We start from the raw sequence: 18,871 nt of genomic DNA, 5'->3' as shown, positions 1-18,871 counted from the left end.
GAGTGTTACACTCGGCAAAGTGACCAGTATGCACCTTTTTTATTTGTTTTTTGTATTCCATCCACACAAACAAAAGATATCACATATATATCACATATATACATCACAGATATTATCACAAACATAAATAGCCAACACAAACATAAATATACATCACAAACATAAGTGTTCAACATTTCAATCCCAACACAAACATGTCTCATACGTCTCAAGCTCTGACATAAGTATCCAACACAAACATAAGTGACTAACACAAGTTTTGAAGTCTTCAAACACACAGACAACTCATGGAGGTGGGCGGTTGGTCTGGTGCTGTGTTGGGCTGAACCCTTCAGGAGGGTTGTTGGATGCGGCACCAGATTGACCCTGCACAGAGAAGAGATTGCATGTGTTATACCAGATGCATTACCAACATCTAACTACAATTTTGATACTCACAGGAGTATGGAACACAGCAGGGTCAACTGCAGGGAACAATGGAGGTGGCAGAGCGAAACCATGTGCCGCGTTAAGGCTCTACATGTACCAGAACATATCTGCCATCCTCTGATCAGTCACCGCCCGCTCCGCCATTATCCTCGCCTGCATCTCTTCTAGTTGGGTCTGTAATATTACAAGCCAACGTTATAGTAACTCAAAGAGAAGGTATAAAACTCAAGGAAGGACGAGTTACAGAAGCACTAACCTCGAGTTGTTGTATGCGCTGCTGTGAGCTGTCGTGCCGAGGTCGTATGGCTGGACTCGAGCCCGTGCTCCTTGCTCTCACCTGAGACATAGTGGGAGTGGAGGACGAGTCGATTGCCCCGTCGGCAATCCAGTACCGCCCATGTCTCTTGCCTCCTCCGACCCTCATGAGCACATCGGGGTCGATCGGCTCGGTGCTCGGACCATAGTCTGGGCCATGGACCTCCTGCGCCATGGCGTTGTAGTCATGAAGGCGGCTGTAGACGGCAGGGTTGGTGTAGGCCTCGGGCCCGTCATCCGGGTTGTAGGTGACGTCGGACGTCGCATTGCCCTTATGGGCCATAGCATATGCCGAGAAGGTGGAGCAAGGCCAGCCACCATGTGACGCCGACTGCAAGAAAACCAACGAGATAGTTAGAAATAATATCTAATCAAGTGCTATATACCTAAATAAAAAAGAGGGCGTACCCATGCTTCGGCATATTGGCCCAGGCTCCGGCTGCCTTGGTGGTGGGAGGGACCTTGCATCATCATACGCCGTTCCCGGCTAGCGGTGTGCGCCTCATCCCACTCAGCCGAACACCACCTATCCACCATCTGCTCCCAGCATAGAGGATGTGTGGCGCACCAATGTGGAATCATCTACAAAGTAAACACGTAAAGTGCATATCATAAGATAAAATAAAATTCATGCATGGAGTACTGGTACCAAACATGCATGACTTTACCTGCAGGTACTGGTCCCTGGTCAACGACATGGTTCGGGCTTGAGTTTTGGTCACCCTCTCCCCAAGAACGGAGCCGTGGTAGGTGACGATGGCCTGGATTCGGGCCTCATAGTGCATGTCCACGACGAGCTTCTTACAACTCGTGGTGGCCACCACATCCGTCCTAGCCTCGTATCCAGACTCGCATCTGAAGAAATCCTGCATACAAAAATGATGTTGTCGGCGTTTCGACCCTAGGGGGTCCCTGGACCGACAAGTAAATTGTCGCCGCGTGTCCCAGTCCAGATGGGTCGGCACGAGACGGAGCACGAAGGGGGGAAAAAGGGAGACAAGCAAAAAAGGGGGAAACCCGCGGCCTTTGTGTTGTCCTGCGCCCAGGTCGGGTGCGCTTGCAGTAGGGGGTTACAAGCGTCCGCGTGGGAGATGGCGAGAGACTTTATGCGTCGTCCCGTTCCCCCGCGCGTCCAACCTTCCCGTAAGAGATCCCTGGACCTTCCTTTTATAGGCGTAAGGAGAGGGTCCAGGTGTACAATGGGGGGTGTAGCAGTGTGCTAACGTGTCTAGAAGAGAGGAGCTAGCGCCCTAAGTACATGCCGTCGTGGCAGCCGGAGAGGTTTTGGCACCCTGTTCATGTGATGTCGTGGCCGTCGGAGGAGTGCTGGAGCCTTGCGGAAGGACAGCTGTCGGGGCTGTCAAGTCCTTACTGACGTCTCCTTGCTTCCGTAAGGGGCTGAGAGCCGCCGTCGTCATGGAGCACGCGGGGCGCCATCATTATTTGTTTACCGGGGCGAGCCAGATGGGACGCCAGTCTTGTTCCCCGTAGCCTGAGCTAGCTAGGGGTAGGGTAATGATGGCCCCCCTGTGACATGGTCGGTCCGAGCCCTGGGTCGGGCGAGGCGGAGGCTCCTCCGAGGTCGAGGTCGAGTCTGTCTTCCGAGGTCGAGGTCGAGGTCGAGTCCGAGCCCCGGGTCGGGCGAGGCGGAGACCGTCGTCCGAGGCCAAGGTTGAGTCCGAGCCCTGGGCTCGGGCGAGGCGGAGTTCATCGTCTTCCGGAGCCGAGGCTGAGTCCGAGCTCTAGGGTCGGGCGAGGCAGAGTTTGTCGTCTTCCAGAGCCGAGGCTGAGTCCGAGCCCTGGGGTCGGGCGAGGCGAAGTCCATCTTCCGAGGCTGAGACGGGGGCCGAGCCCTGGGGTCGGGCGAGGCGGAGCTTCCTATGGCGCCCGAGGCCGGACATGGCTGCTGTCAGCCTCACTCTGTCGAGTGGCACAGCAGTCGGAGCGATGCAGGCGGCGCTGTCTTCTTGTCAGGTCGGTCAATGGAGCGGCAAAGTGACTGCGGTCACTTTGGCTCTGTCGACTGAAGAGCGCGCGTCAGGATAAGGTGTCAGGCCATCCTTGCATTAAATGCTCCTGCGATGTGGTCGGTTGGCGTGGCGATCTGGCCAAGGTTGCTTCTCAGCGAAGATGGGGCCTCGGGCGAGCCGAAGGTGTGTCCGTTGCTTGAGTGGGTCCTCGGGCGAGACGTGAATCCTCCGGGGTCGGCTGCCCTTGCCCGAGGCTGGGCTCGGGCGAGGCAAGATTGCGTCCATTGAGTGGACCGAGCCTTGACCTTAATCGCACCCATCAGGCCTTTGCAGCTTTGTGCTGATGGGGGTTACCAGCTGAGATTAGGAGTCTTGGGGGTACCCCTAATTATGGTCCCCGACAGTAGCCCCCGAGCCTCGAAGGAAGTGTTAATACTCGTTTGGAGGCTTTTGTCGCACTTTTTTGCAAGGGGACCGGCCTTTCTCGGTTGCGTTTTGTTCCGGTGGGTGCGCGCGAGCGCACCCGCCGGGTGTAGCCCCCGAGGCCTCGGAGGAGTGGTTTGACTCCTTCGAGGTCTTAGCGCGTTTTGTGATGCTTCGGCCGGTCTGGTCGTTCCCTCATGCGAACTGGCTGTAGCCCGGGTGCATAGTCGAGTCCCAAGTTCTCGGGCTGGTATGTTGACGCTGTCAACGATTTGGCCGGAGCCGGGTTTGCGAGAGCAGCCCCCGAGCCTCCGCATAGAGCGAGAGGACGGTCAGGGACAGACTCGGCTTTTTACATACACCCCTGCGTCACCTTTTCGCAAGGAGGAGGGGGGAAAGCGCCATGTTTCCCTCGGAGGGCGCCGAACATGGTGTCTCCAGTGAGTTGCTAACGGGTGATCCGAGTGGACGCCCGTGCCCCATTCGTTAGGGGTCGGCTAGTGGCCCGGAGGCGCGCTCCAAAAATACCTGCGGGTGATTTGCTGGACCCGGTCCCCTTTTGACGGGGTCCGAGGGCTCGATGCCTCCCTCTGGTGGGATTCCGTTACAAAATCGTTCCCGTTGGTCTCGGAAATGTCCTAGGGTACCTCGGGAGCGTAGCCCGAGCCTTGGTTATGTATCGAACGTACCCAGGGTCATCCCTTGCTCTGCGTCTGAGGCGGCTGTCGAACCCTTCGGGGGCCAGCCTACGAACCCCTGATCAGTAGTGGGCGCAGAGCCCGAGTGGCCTGAGGCGGCTGTTGAACCCATCCGAGGGGCCAGCCTTCGAACCTCTGACCAGTAGTGGGCGCGGAGCCCGAGTGCTCTAAGGAGGCTGTTGAACCCTTCCGAGGGGCTAGCCTTCGAACCTCTGATCAGTAGTGGTGCTCGGGGCCCGCTTCCTTCGCAGAGAAGGATCCCTTTCGGAGTATCCCCTTTCCCGGTCCCTGTGGTAAGAGAGAGAAAGAGGAGGTGGAAAAGGATACGAAATCGAATGACGTGGCACACCTTTTTTGACGCGGTCATTATGGCGGAGGTGAAGCGTCGCCTGCTTCGCCTGCCAAAGGTGCCTCCTGTCCTGCCGCGGAGTTAATGCGACGGGACGAGTGGTTCGCGGGGCAGCCGTTGCGCGTGCGCGGGCCGTTCGAGGAACGGAACACGGGCGTGTCGTCTTCACGCCGTGGGAGAGGGTTCTCTCGCTGTCCCAGGAGGGGACGTGTGCTTGCTGACGACTTGACCGCTGCTTCCGCCCGCCTGCCACCGTCATTACTGCCGGCCCATTTCTGGCCGTATCGACTGTCATGCCTTCTCCCGCGGCTGACTGACCCGTGACCGATGTGCTCAGTTGGCACTGTCGGGTCATGCGCAGGGTCGCCTCGAGTCGCGGTACCGGTTCCGCAGTCGAGAAGGCACGGTAGTGGCGCGAGTGGCGGTGTAGTTTCTCGCACTTAGTAACCGGCGCGCCGGTTACATGACGTGTGGGCTTGGGCCTCCATGCTGGACGCGTCGAAGTCGAAAGGGTGCGCCCCCTTGGTGCGGTTGCATGCCGCCTGCATGGCGGTCCGCTCTTTCACCCACTGGTCTGGGCGGAAGTGGAGGAATGCTTGTAACCGCTGGGCCGTTACGCGCACCGCGCGCGGCGGTTTTGGCTCCTTCCGTCCTGGGCCAGCTTGCATGACGCGTGGGACCCAGCCCCCGTGTTGTAGGGGTAGGACCTTGGAGCGTGTTGGAGAAGACTCGATCCGCGACGGCTGAGGACGCAAGTGGGGAGAGTTGCCTTTAAATGGAGGGTGACCCCCTTGGAAGACAACCATGTCTTCACACTCCTTTCATGCATCGCATCCTTCCACCTTCCGAGCCCCCGGACGGGGAGCACTCGCGTCGCTTTCATCTTGCTCTCGTTGGGGGAACGCAACTTCACGGAAGTTGGTACCTTTCAGCCATCGTTCGGCTTCAAGGATTTTCATCAGGCGGCCGGCTGCATCCCCTCGCCGGTGGTCACCCAAGACGGTGACCACCAGTTTGATGGTGGGGAGAAGCAAGCCGGGCTGCGATCTTGGTCCCGCCCTCAGCTTCAAGGATCTTCATCATCCTGGCTGGGGCGGAGGCCAGGCTGAGCCGGAGCTCTACCTCCCACGTGGGTTCGTGGGTCACCTTCTCCCTCAGCATTCAAGGGAGAGGGCACTCACCGGCCTAGCGGGAGGGTCGGACTTCGACAACGCGGGGCTGGTCGGCGGCGAGCGTCGTCAGCTTCAGCGCGTTGGGCTCGCTGGCTCAGCTGGCTCTGGCTCGGCTCCCGGTGCCCCCTCCCGCCGCGAGAGCGATTGTCGCGCCGCGCGCACCGGAGGACCGTTCAAGACGTCGCGCGCTGCTAGGGCGGCGTTCGTGTTCTGGGGCTGTCCTGCCTTTGCCCCGGTATGGCGCCTCTGCGCGGAGGTTGGTGCTTCGCTCGTCCGGGAGGATCCGAGTGGGGATCTGCCGGTGGGCAGATGGCTTCCGTCGTCGGCGCTGAGGTGGTGGCGGCTGAAGAAGTCCTCGTCGCCGACGGGATCACCGCCACCATCCGCTCTCCGGGCCTCCGGCTCTTTGGCTTTGATAGCTTGTCCTCGCCCCTCGAGTGGGGACGTGGGCGAGGGCATTGTTGCAGCGGCGTCCGCCCTGAGGCCATCGCTGCTGCAGTTTGGCCACCTGGAGCGGAGGTTGTTGTGGCTGCTGCCGGAGCGGGCGGCGGTGAGCCACCTGGAGCCTTGTCGCCCCGCAGGCCCTCCAATGTGGGGGGTTGTTCGTACCTGCGGGGGTGGAACCGGAGTTCCATTTGTAATGACACCTTGAATGCCAGTGACTGTTCATTGTGGCCGTTGGGGCCTGAACATGTATGTATTTTTGGCACGGAGCCTTGTTTTTTCCTCATTTCGAGCACTAGGACTCGCCTGTCGGCTAACTGAACCACTTAACCAAGTGTGAGTCACCTCGTGCGAAGGTGACGAGTGAGGTATCCGTATCCCGAAGGCGTAGGAGTCCCTCGGCTCGGTCGGCCTTGCCGCCCGAGGCTTCTCTTGCTTAGTTAAAGGAACCCTCGGCCGCTCTTCGATGAGCCGGAGCTGGAGGCAGCGGTGTCAGTGTGGACAGAGGCAGAGTTGGCTCGAAAAGAAGACTTCGTCGGCCGGAGCCTGACCGGGCCGTCCACCGGCGGGACCAGCGCCGGAGTCGAGTTGCCGAGGCCATGAGCTGGGCTGATGCCCTCGGGGGACAGCTGGCTGAGGCTTCGGGGCGGCCGGCCGAGCCGTCTGCTCGGGCCGGATTCCTGAAGGAGACCATGGCGGCGATAGCTCGGGCGTGGCGCTGACGTCGTCCTTCGGAGCGGAGATCCTTCGCCTGTGTTGCCGTCCGAGGCTCGGTCGGACTTCGCCGAAGGTGGAGTTGACGCCGAGGGTGCTGCTGCTCCCCCTCTGTCACAGTCCGAGCCTGCATGATCGGTTCATCTTGTAGCGTGCGTATGTTTTCTGCGGCCGCCGAGGCCCAAACATATCGTCGTTGTGTTGTAAAGCCGCGTTTCTTTTCCTCTTGTTTCGAGTATCTGGACTTATTTGTCGGTAACAGAATTGTTTGTCCGAGCAAGAGTTACTTTTCACGGAAGGTGATGAGTGAGGTATCCGTATCCCGGAGGCATAGGAGTCCCTCGGCTCGGTTGGCCTTGCCGTTTACGTGTACTCTTATTCGTCCGTAGGATTCTGCTATCGATATAGTCGAGAAAACCCGAAAGACCGTTTCGACAGAAAGGTTTCCGAGCATTAAGACTTGTTCGGTCAGCGGAATCACTTATCCGAGCGTGAGTTACTTATCGCAGAAGGTGATGAGTGAGGTATCCGTATCCCAGAGGCGTAGGAGTCCCTCGGCTCGGTCAGCCTTGCCTGCTTACGTGTACTCCGTCGTTTTCAGGATCCCACTTTCAAAGTAGTCGAAAAGCATGAAGGACGTTCTGGCAGAAAAGACCTTTTTCGAAGAAAATTTTGACGCAGAGGGGGTTCCCCCCTTCTAGCCCCCGAGGGAGGGTCGGGCTTTGCCGAGGCAAGGCTGACCCTTCCTTGATGGTTAGACTTTGTATGTGAACGAGGTGTACGAACGACTTGAAAGCATCTTAAGGGTAGAAGCGACGTAGCTGTTGGATGTTCCAAGCGTTGCTGTAGACCTCGCCTCGACTGTTGGCCAGCTTGTATGTCCCGGGCTTCAGAACCTTGGTGATGACGAACAGCCCTTCCCAGGGAGGCGTGAGCTTGTGCCGCCCTCGGGCATATTGTCGTAGCCGAAGCACCAAGTCACCCACCTGGAGGTCTCGGGAACGAACCCCTCGGGCGTGGTAGCGTCACAGGGACTATTGATACCGCGCCGAGTGTAGTAAGGCCATGTCCCGAGCCTCTTCCAGTTGGTCCAGTGAGTCTTCTCGATTGGTTCGATTGCTTTGGTCGTCGTACGCCTTCGTCCTCAGGGAACCATATTCTAAGTCCGTGGGCAAGATGGCCTCGGCCCCATAGCTTAGAAAGAACGGTGTGAAGCCCGTGGCTCGGCTCGGCGTTGTCCTCAGACTCCAGACCACCGAGGGGAGCTCCTTCATCCATCGTTTGCCGAACTTGTTGAGGTCATTGTAGATCCGTGGCTTGAGCCCTTGCAAAATCATGCCGTTGGCACGTTCTACCTGCCCATTCGTCATGGGGTGAGCCACGGCGGCCCAGTCCACCCGGATGTGGTGATCCTCGCAGAAGACCAAGAACTTTCTGTCGGTGAACTGGGTGCCATTGTCGGTGATGATGGAGTTCGGGACCCCGAACCGATGGATGATGTTGGTGAAGAACGCCACCGTCTGTTCGGACCTGATGCTGTTTAGGGGTCGGACCTCGATCCACTTGGAGAATTTGTCGATGATCAGCAGGTGCGTGTAGCCCCCGGGTGCCTTTTGTAAGGAACCGACGAGGTCCAGACCCCATACAACAAACGACCAGGTGATGGGTATCGTCTGCAGAGCCTGAGCGGGCAGGTGGGTCTGCCTTGCATAGAATTGACACCCTTGGCAGGTGCGGACAATTCTAGTGGCGTCGGCCACTGCGGTTGGCTAGTAGAAACCTTGTCGGAAGGCGTTTCCAACAAGGGCTCGAGGCGCTGCGTGATGACTGCAAGCCCCCGAGTGTATTTCTTGTAAGAGCTCCTGGCCTTCGGCGATGGATATGCATCGCTGGAGGATGCCTGAGGGGCTGCGGTGGTAGAGCTCCTTCCCGTCCCCCAGCAAGACGAACGACTTGGCGCGCCGTGCCAGTCGCCGAGCTTCGTCTCGGTCGAGGAGCAGCTCTCCTCGGTGGAGATGTTGCAGGTACGGGGTCTGCCAGTTTCGATTAGGCATGACCCCGCTCTACTCTTCCTCACCGCGCAGTGCCTCACCCTCGGGGGCCGAGGGTGCCTCGGGCTGGGTCGAGGCCTTCTCAGGCTCGGGCGTGTCGTCGGTCTTGACTGAGGGTTGATGTAGGTCTCGGGAGAAGACGTCTAGGGGAACCGTTGTCCGCATCGAGGCTATCTTAGCCAGCTCGTCCGCAGTCTCGTTGTATCGTTGGGCGATGTGGTTGAGCTCGAGCCCGTAGAACTTGTCCTCCAGGCGCCGAACCTCGTCGCAGTAGGCTTCCATCTTTGGGTCGCGGCAGTGGGAGTTCTTCATGACTTGGTCGATGACAAGCTACGAGTCGCCGCGAGCGTCGAGGCGTCGGACCCCTAGCTCGATGGCGATGCGCAACCCGTTGACCAGAGCCTCGTACTCAACCATGTTGTTGGACGCCGGGAAATGGAGGCACAACACATAGCGGAGGTGCTTCCCGAGGGGCGAGATGAAGAGCCCCTGTTTTTATCAGCGACCCGTCGAAAAACATGGTCCAGAGTTCCGGTTGGATCGGAGCCGCTGGAAGCTGGGTGTCGACCCATTCAGCCACAAAGTCCGCCAAGACTTGGGACTTGATGGCCTTCCGAGGGGCGAACGAGATTGTCTCGCCCATGATTTCCACCGCCCACTTTGCAATCCTACCCGAGGCCTCCCGGCACTGGATGATCTCCCCCAGGGGGAAGGATGACACCACAGTCACCGGATGAGACTCGAAGTAGTGTCGCAACTTCCGCCGCGTCAGAATCACCGCGTACAGCAGCTTCTGAATCTGGGGGTAGCGGATCTTGGTTTTGGATAGTACCCCACTGATGAAGTAGACCGGCCTCTGGACGGGCAATGCATTCCCTTCTTCTCGTCTCTCAACCACGATCGCGGCGCTGACCACCTGAGTGGTAGCGGCGACGTAGATCAAGAGGGCTTCTCCGGCGGGGGGGGGGGGGGCACCAAGATGGGCGCGTTCGTGAGGAGCGCCTTCAGGTTCCCGAGGGCTTCCTCGGCCTCAGGGGTCCAAGTGAAGCACTCAGCCTTTCTTAAGAGGCGGTACAGAGGTAGGCCTCTTTCGCCGAGGCGCGAGATGAAGCGGCTCAGAGCCGCAAGGCATCCCATGACCCTCTGTACGCCTTTCAAGTCCTTGATGGGCCCCATGTTGGTGATGGCCGCGATTTTCTCCGGGTTGGCCTCGATGCCCCGCTCGGAGACGATGAACCCCAAGAGCATGCCTCGGGGGACCCTGAAGACGCACTTCTCGGGATTGAGTTTTACACCTTTCGCCTTGAGACACCGGAATGTCGTTTCAAGTTCGGAAAGGAGGTCGGAGGCTTTCCTCGTCTTGACTACGATGTCATCGACGTAAGCCTCGACCGTTCGACCAATGTGTTCGCCGAACACGTGGTTCATGCACCTTTGGTATGTCGCACCCGCATTTCTCAACCCAAACGGCATAGTAACATAGCAGTACATGCCAAGAGGTGTGATGAAAGAAGTCGCGAGGTGGTCGGACTCTTTCATCCTGATTTGGTGATACCCTGAGTAGGCATCGAGGAAAGACAGGGTTTCGCACCTAGCAGTGGAATCCACGATTTGATCGATGCGAGGCAGAGGGTAGGGAACCTTCGGACATGCTTTGTTTAGACCAGTGTAGCCTACACACATCCGCCATTTCCCTCCTTTCTTTCTCACAAGCATAGGGTTGGCAAGCCATTCGGGATGGAATACCTCTTTGATGAACCCTGCAGCCATCAGCTTGTGGATCTCCTCGCCTATGGCTCTACGCTTTTCTTCGTCGAACCGGCGCAAAAGCTGCTTCACGGGTCGGGCTCCAGCTCGGATATCCAGCGAGTGCTCGGCGACATCCCTCGGTATGCCGGGCATGTCCGAGGGACTCCACGCGAAAACGTCGGCGTTTGCGTGGAGAAAGTTGACGAGCACTGCTTCCTATTTGGGGTCGAGCTCGGAGCCGATCCGGACCTGCTTGGAGGCGTTGTTGCTGGGGTCGAGAGGGACGGACTTAACCGTCTCTGCTGGCTCGAAGTTGCCGGCATGGCGTTTCACGTCTGGCGCCTCCTTGGAGAGGCTCTCCAGGTCGGCGATGAGGGCCTCGGATTCGGTGAGGGCCTCGGCGTACTCCACGCACTCCACGTCGCATTCGTACGCGTGTCAGTACGTGGGGCCGACGGTGATGACCCCATTGGGGCCCGACATCTTGAGCTTGAGGTAGGTGTAGTTGGGGACGGCCATGAACTTGGCGTAGCACGGCCTCCCCAGCACCGTGTGGTAGGTTCCTCGGAACCCGACCACCTCGAACGTGAGGGTTTCCCTTCGGAAGTTGGAGGGAGTCCCGAAGCAGACGGGCAGATCGAGTTGTCCGAGGGGCTGGACGCGTTTCCCGGGGATGATCCCGTGAAAAGGCGCCGCGCCTGCCCGGACCGAGGACAGATCGATCCGCAGGAGCCCGAGGGTCTCGGCGTAGATGATGTTGAGGCTGCTGCCTCCGTCCGTGAGGACCTTGGTGAGCCTGACGTTGCCGATGACGGGGTTGACAACGAGCGGATATTTCCCCGGGCTCGGCACACGGTCGGGGTGGTCGCCTTGGTCGAAGGTGATGGGCTTGTCAGACCAGTCTAGGTAGACTGGCGCCGCCACCTTTACCGAGCAGACCTCCCGACACTCTTGCTTGAGGTGCCGAGCCGAGGCGTTCGCCACTGGCCCACCGTAGATCATGAAGTAGTCGTGGACCTTGGGGAACTCCTCTGCCTTGTGATCCTCCTTCTTGTCGTTGTTGTGGGCCCTGCCACCTTCCGCAGGTGGCCCGGCCTTGTGAAAGTGGCGCCGAAGCATGACGCACTCCTTGAGGGTGTGCTTGACGGGCCCCTGATGATAGGGGCACGACTCCTTAAGCATCTTGTCGAAGAGATTGGCACCTCTGGGAGGTTTCCGAGGTTTCTTGTACTCAGCGGCGGCGACAAGGTCCGCGTTGGCGGTGTCGCGTTTCGCTTGCGACTTCTTCTTGCCTTTCTTCTTGGTGCCGCGCTGAGTGGACGCCTCGGGGACATCTTCCGGCTGGCGGACCTGGGGCTGCTTGTCCTTCCGGAAGATGGCCTCAACCGCCTCTTGGCCAGAGGCGAACTTGGTGGCGATGTCCATCAGCTCGCTCGCCCTGGTGGGGGTCTTGCGACCCAGCTTGCTCACCAGGTCGCGACAGGTGGTGCCGGCGAGGAACGCGCCGATGACATCCGAGTCGGTGACGTTGGGCAGCTCGGTGCGCTGCTTTGAGAATCGCCGGATGTAGTCCCGAAGAGACTCTCCCGGCTGCTGGCGGCAGCTTCGGAGATCCCAGGAGTTCCCAGGGCGCACGTACGTGCCCTGGAAGTTGCCGGCGAAGGCTTGGACTAGGTCATCCTAGATGGAGATCTGCCCCGGAGGCAGGTGCTCCAGCCAGGCTCGAGCGGTGTCGGAAAGGAACAGGGGGAGGTTGCGGATGATGAGGTTGTCATCGTCCGTTCCACCCAGTTGGCAGGCCAGCCGGTAGTCCGCGAGCCACAGTTCCGGCCTTGTCTCCCCCGAGTACTTTGTGATAGTAGTCGGGGTTCGGAACCGGGTCGGGAACGGCGCCCGTCGTATGGCCCAGCTGAAAGCCTGCGGACCGGGTGGTTCGAGCGAGGGGCTCCGATCCTCCCCGCTGTCGTAGCGTCCCCCACGCCTGGGGTGGTAGCCTCGGCGCACCCTCTCATCGAGGTGGGCTCGACGGCTGCGGTGGTGGTGCTCATTGCCGAGGCGACCCGGGGCCGCAGGAGCGGTGTTGCGCGTGCGGCCGGTGTGGACCGAGGCTTCCCCCATAAATCGGGAAGTCGCAGCGCGATGCTCCGAAGGGTACCCCTGCCTTCGGGAGGCAGAGCTTTCGGCCCGTCGGACCGCGACATCCTCCAGGAGGTTCTTGAGCTCTCCCTGGATACGCCGCCCTTCAGTGGTTAATGGTTTCGGCATCGCACGGAGTAGTATTGCTACTGCAGCCAGGTTCTGGCCGACCCCACTGGAAGCCGGTGGCGGCCTTGCCCTGACGTCGTCGGCAATGCGGAGCTGGATGCCCTAGGGCAGATGACGCGCTTCTCCGGCCGGAGCTTGGTCTGCCCATTCCTGCCCGATGTTCCGCTGGAGCGGCTCAAGTGTTCCTGCTCCCTCATCGAGCCTGGCCTGCATCTCGCGGATTTGCTCGAGCTGTGCGTCCTGACCCCCCGCAGGGACTGGGACCACAGCTAGCTCCCGAAGGATGTCAACGCGAGGCGCAGGCCTAGGGGGATCACCATTTTCCGGTATACCAAGATGGTTGCCTTCGCCGGGACCCCCTAGATCGACGTGGAAACATTCACGACTTGGGCTGCAGTCTTCGTCGCCGAAGCTGCGGCTGCCGTCGAAACAATCGGAGAGGCAGTAGTCGCATGCGGTCATGAAGTCCTGCATGGCACTGGGGTTACCGAGCCCGGAGAAATCCCAACCAAAGTCGGGCTCGTCATCTTCCTCGGAACCCGAGGGTCCGTAGGTCGAGACGGCCGTCAGCCGGTCCTAGGGTGACCGCATATGATACCCCGGAGGGTTGGTACATGCCTCTATGAAGGCTTCCACCAAAGCGAGGTCGCTTGGTGGGTCGAGGCTGAATCCAAAAGGCACAAGATGGGAATCGGTCGGTACCTCTTGGTTGACGGGCGGTGATGAAGTCGCGCCAGGGGCGGACTGCACCATCGTCTCAGGTACGAGAGTGACGCCCAGCAAGTCCCTTGCGAGCGTGCTGGCGTCGTCCGTCCACTTGGAGTTGGCGTGTTGCGGGGAAACGACGCTCGTCTTCGTCTCAGACGCGAGGTCGACGCCCGATGTGTCCCCCGTTGGGGCGCCGGCGCTGTCGACTCGCTCGACAGCCGACGAGGTGCCGCCTCCTGCTTGGCCTTGGTTGCCCCGCCTCCTCCTCCGTCGGCGGGGGAGGCGACGGGACAAACCCGAATGTTGTTCTTCCGCCACGTGGGGAAGACGTCGTCGATTCCGCCGCCGGCGGGCGGGCTGACGGCCGCCATTGTCGCTGTCGCGCGACGGAGGAAGGAGTATCATGCCGTAGCCGCTGTCTAGGGACATGAACTCAAGACTCCCGAAACGGAGAACCGTCCCGGGTTGGAAAGGTTGCTGGAGACTACCCATCTGGAGCTTGACGGGAAGCTGTTCGTCAACACGCAGCAGGCCCCTACCTGGCGCGCCAACTGTCGGCGTTTCGACCCCGGGGGGTCCCTGGACCGACGAGTAAATTGTCGCCGCGTGTCCCAGCCCAGATGGGTCGGCGCGAGACGGAGCACGAAGGGGGGAAAAAGGGAGACAGGCAAAAAAGGGGGAAACCCGCGGCCTTCGTGTTGTCCTGCGCCCAGGTCGGGTGCGCTTGCAGTAGGGGGTTACAAGCGTCCGCGTGGGAGAGGGCGAGAGACTTTACGCGTCGTCCCGTTCCCCCGCGCGGCCAACCTTCCCGTAAGAGAGCCCTGGACCTTCCTTTTATAGGAGTAAGGAGAGGGTCCAGGTGTACAATGGGGGTGTAGCAGTGTGCTAACGTGTCTAGCAGAGAGGAGCTAGCGCCCTAAGTACATGCCATCGTGGCAGCCGGAGAGGTTTTGGCACCCTGTTCATGTGATGTTGTGGCCGTCGGAGGAGTGCTGGAGCCTTGCGAAAGGACAGCTGTCGGGGCTGTCAAGTCCTTACTGACGTCTCCTTGCTTCCGTAAGGGGCTAAGAGCCGCCGTCGTCATGGAGCACGCGGGGCGCCATCATTATTTGTTTACCGGGCAAGCCAGATGGGACGCCGGTCTTGTTCCCCGTAGCCTGAGCTAGCTAGGGGTAGGGTAATGATGGCCCCCCGTGTGATGTGGTCGGTCCGAGCCCTGGGTCGGGCGAGGCGGAGGCTCCTCCAAGGTCGAGGTCGAGTCTGTCTTCCGAGGTCGAGGTCGAGTCCGAGCCCCGGGTCAGGCGAGGCGGAGACCGTCGTCCGAGGCCAAGGCTGAGTCCGAGCCCTGGGCTCGGGCGAGGCGGAGTTCGTTGTCTTCCGGAGCCGAGGCTGAGTCCGAGCCCTGGGGTCGGGCGAGGCAGAGTTCGTCGTCTTCCGGAGCCGAGGCTGAGTCCGAGCCCTGGGGTCGGGCGAGGCGGAGCTTCCTATGGCGCCCGAGGCCGGACTTGGCTGCTGTCAGCCTCACTCTGTCGAGTGGCACAACAGTCGGAGCGATGCAGGCGGCGCTGTCTTCTTGTCAGGTTGGTTAGTGGAGTGGCGAAGTGACTGCGGTCACTTTGGCTCTGTCGACTGAAGAGCGTGCGTCAGGAGAAGGTGTCAGGCCATCCTTGCATTAAATGCTCCTGCAATATGGTCGGTTGGCGTGGCGATCTGGCCAAGGTTGCTTCTCGGCGAAGATTGGGCCTCGGGCGAGCCGAAGGTGTGTCCGTTGCTTGAGGGGGTCCTCGGGCAAGACGTGAATCCTCCGGGATCGGCTGCCCTTGCCCGAGGCTAGGCTCGGGCGAGGCGAGATCGCGTCCCTTGAGTGGACCGAGCCTTGACCTTAATCGCACCCATCAGGCCTTTGCAGCTTTGTGCTGATGGGGGTTACCAGCTGAGATTAGGAGTCTTGGGGGTACCCCTAATTATGGTCCCCGACAGATGTATCCATACATTATTTCAAGAATTTGCAACGAATGCGACATATTTTACATTATACTAAGACTTACCCACAGCTCTTGCTTCACCCGCTCCGCCTTGTTATTGAATTCCCGGCCGTCCCGGTCTACTGCATCGGGGGCGACGGCATAGTGGTCGAAGGTGAAGGCTGGGCCCGTCACTCCGGCGTACTCCACCAGTCCAGGGAAGTGTTCCCTGCACAACAGGCCGAGGATGCCATTGGGGGGCGATGATGACCCACAGCATAATCCACAACCGTTCAAGACCTGTCCAAGTGATAAATAAAAATTATTAGTTTATATCATGATTTTGAACACATATTATGAACAAGAATGAAGAAAATAAAGTTACATACCTCTCCCCTTCCGGCCGAATCAGCAACCGCCTGTCTCGAAGTATGGGACACTGAGGAAGACTCGCAGGACCTCGCAGGTAGATGCCCCTCGAACCTGAGGCACCAGAACCTGAGGCGTCCTACTCCTGGTCGTCGTCGTCATGCTGCTGGTCGTCGTCGACCTGAGGCGCCGCCTGCTGCTGGACAAGATCGTCCTGCTGCTGGTCTGCCTCGTCCGCCGTCTTACTCCTCCTCCCCCTCCTCCTCCTACTCAACCAATTACCGCCGACCATATTTGTCCAAAAACCTGCAATTAAGAGTAAACAAATAAGCACATATAAAAAGATGTATTTAAAAACAGGTGCCAAATAAAAAATCATATAGCATTACATCGATTAAAAATAATCTTCATACGTATCGGGGTTAGCCGGATCATAACTCTCATCATCACTATCAACCATTTCAATCTCAACACCATCGGAAGACACAACCTCGTCATTAATGTCATTGCCTTCAAGGATTACTAAGTCATTATCATTTTGCACCTCATCCTCCTCCTCATCAACAACCATTTCAATATCTACGTCCATTCCGATAGCTTCGGTTAAGTCTATCTCAAATCGCCCTTCTAGCCCATCTTCTTGGAAGAACTCTCCATCATATGTGTCCGGATCTAAGTTGTAATCTTCATCGTTAGGAATAGGTAACCTCCCGTGCGGTGATACCTTATGCACAACATCCCAACCCTTAAGATGTTATTTCGTTTGGAACGCATATGGGAGATAATACACTTGTGTGGCCTGTTGGGCCACGATATAGACATCGTCTCCTGGTAAGGTGGAATCTTGTCGAATTTCGACTATCCCAAGATTAGAATGTGTCCGTCTCATCACTTGAGGGTCAAACTAATGACATTTGAATATCACTGGAGTAAGAGGTTTGGAACCATAAAAATTAAGCTCATATATTTCTTCGATTCGTCCAAAATAATCGACATTGTCAAGGTCGGGCATAAAGACTCCAGAACACGTTGTTTTTCGATTGGGCCGACTTTTGTCGTAGTTTGTTGTGCGAAAACGGTATCCATTGACGTCATACCCAGAATATTTCTTGACCCTATAAGCAAAGCCGTTGGCTACTTGTCTCAACTCGGCACTCATAGACAGATCTCTTTGGTCCTGCAAGTATTCGCAAGTTAAAAGACGCTAAATTGAGTTCAAAAACGTATGTCTTTTACAAACTAAGCACGTACCTTACGTTTGAACCAGTAAATGAAATCGGGCAACCCATTTCTCGCACCCTTTCTTAGAAGAGTGTCATATTCCTGTGGAGTGGGGTCCCTTGATCGACGCCAGAATTCATGAAGGAATTGTTCCATGTATGGCGTCACCTCTTCAAGGTTGGTCAATACATATAGCATGATATGCCGCCACTCTTCATGTGTCAGGGTCTTGGTGGTCGAGCCACTTGCGCTTCTGAGTTGGCCTCGAAATATGCTAAGGTTCGATTCATTGTCACCATCATTGTAACGAGGGGGTGGATTATGCATGCTCGGCAGTTTGTCACCATAATAAGTTGTTGTGAAGTTTGAGACCTCCTATAGAATGTATGCCTCTGCAATGGAAGCCTCGATTTTGCATTTATTTCTACATTTCTTTTGAATAGTCTTTAGACATCTCTCGATTGGATAGCACCAACGTCCCTGCACGGGGCCCCCCATTCGTGCCTCATAGGGGAGATGGAGAATCAAATGTTGCATTGGATTGAAGAAGCCGGGTGGAAATATCTTCTCAAGCTTACACAGTAACACGAGTGCCAATCTTTCCAAATCTGCAACCATGGTCTGAGATAACTCTTTTGCACAAAGCTGACGGAAGAAATAACTCAACTCTGAAAGCACTAGCCAGACATGCTCAGGGACATAGCCTCGAACCATCGCAGGAAGAATCCGTTCAATCCATATGTGGAAGTCATGACTCTTCATCCCTAAGACTCGCATAGTAGATAAGTTCACCCCCCTACTCAGGTTAGCTGCATACCCATCAAGGAACATCAACATCTTGATCCACTGAAGTACTTCCTTCCTCTGGGCCCTGCTTAGGACGAAATCGGCCTTAGGCCTTCTCCACATCTTTCCGCCACTTGGCGGCTTCATCTCTAGGCTTGGTCTATCACATAACGCTGCCAGATCAACTCTTGCCTTCACGTTATCCTTTGACTTATCAGGAATGTCCATAATTGTTGCCCATAGTGCCTCGGCAACATTTTTTTAGTGTGCATCACGTCAATGTTGTGTGGAAGGAGCAGGTCGTCATAATAGGGGAGCCGAGTCAAGCCAGACTTATGTGTCCACATATGCTGCTCACCATATCCCACAAAACCACCTTCTGTATTGGCCACGAGCCCATCTATCTGTTGACGAATTTCGGCACGAGTCATCGTTGTAGGTGGGCGATCTGTCACTATGACACCTTTCGTAAAGTTCTTGATGTCTAGGCGGAATGGATGGTCAGCAGGGAGAAATTGTCAATGTTTATTGAAGGACGAATATTTGTCACCCTTTTTCAACCAAATGAACCTGAGAGCTTCCTTGCAAACTGGGCATGGGAACTTACCTTGAACACACCAGGCACAGAATAGCTCATACGTCGGTAAGTCATGCATGGAGTACTGGTACCAAACATGCATTCTGAAGTTTGTCTTTGTAGCTCGGTCATACGTCCATACCCCTTCCTCCCAGGCACGTACCAATTCATCGATCAAAGGCTCCATGTACACGCCCATTTTATTCCTCGGGTGTCCGAGAATTATCAACGACACGAATATATTCTGCCTTTGAAAGCACACACCAGGGGGAGATTGATTGGGATAACAAACACGGGCCAACATGTGTACGGGGCAGCGCTCATTCCATAGGGATTGAACCCATCTGTGGCCAACGCAACACGTACATTACGAGCCTCTTCGGCTTTCTCACGGTGAATGGCATCAAAGTGTTTCCATGCTTCACCATCGGATGCGTGCACCATCTTGTCAGGATTGTATCATTTTCCATTTTTGTGCCATGTCATCTGTTTCGCGGATTCCTCTGTCATGTACAGACGCTGGATCCTCGGTATGAACGGAAGGTGTCGTAGGATTGTCAAGGGGATGTCGAGCTGCCTCTTCTGTCCATCACCAGAGTCTACCTCCATGAACCTAGACGATGTACACTTAGGACAGTACTTTGCCTCCGCGTATTCTTTCCTAAAT

This window comes from Zea mays, chromosome 5 (genome assembly GCF_902167145.1).
Source record: "Zea mays cultivar B73 chromosome 5, Zm-B73-REFERENCE-NAM-5.0, whole genome shotgun sequence".
In the NCBI taxonomy this organism is placed as follows: domain Eukaryota; kingdom Viridiplantae; phylum Streptophyta; class Magnoliopsida; order Poales; family Poaceae; genus Zea; species Zea mays.
This window is presented reverse-complemented; position numbering follows the sequence as displayed.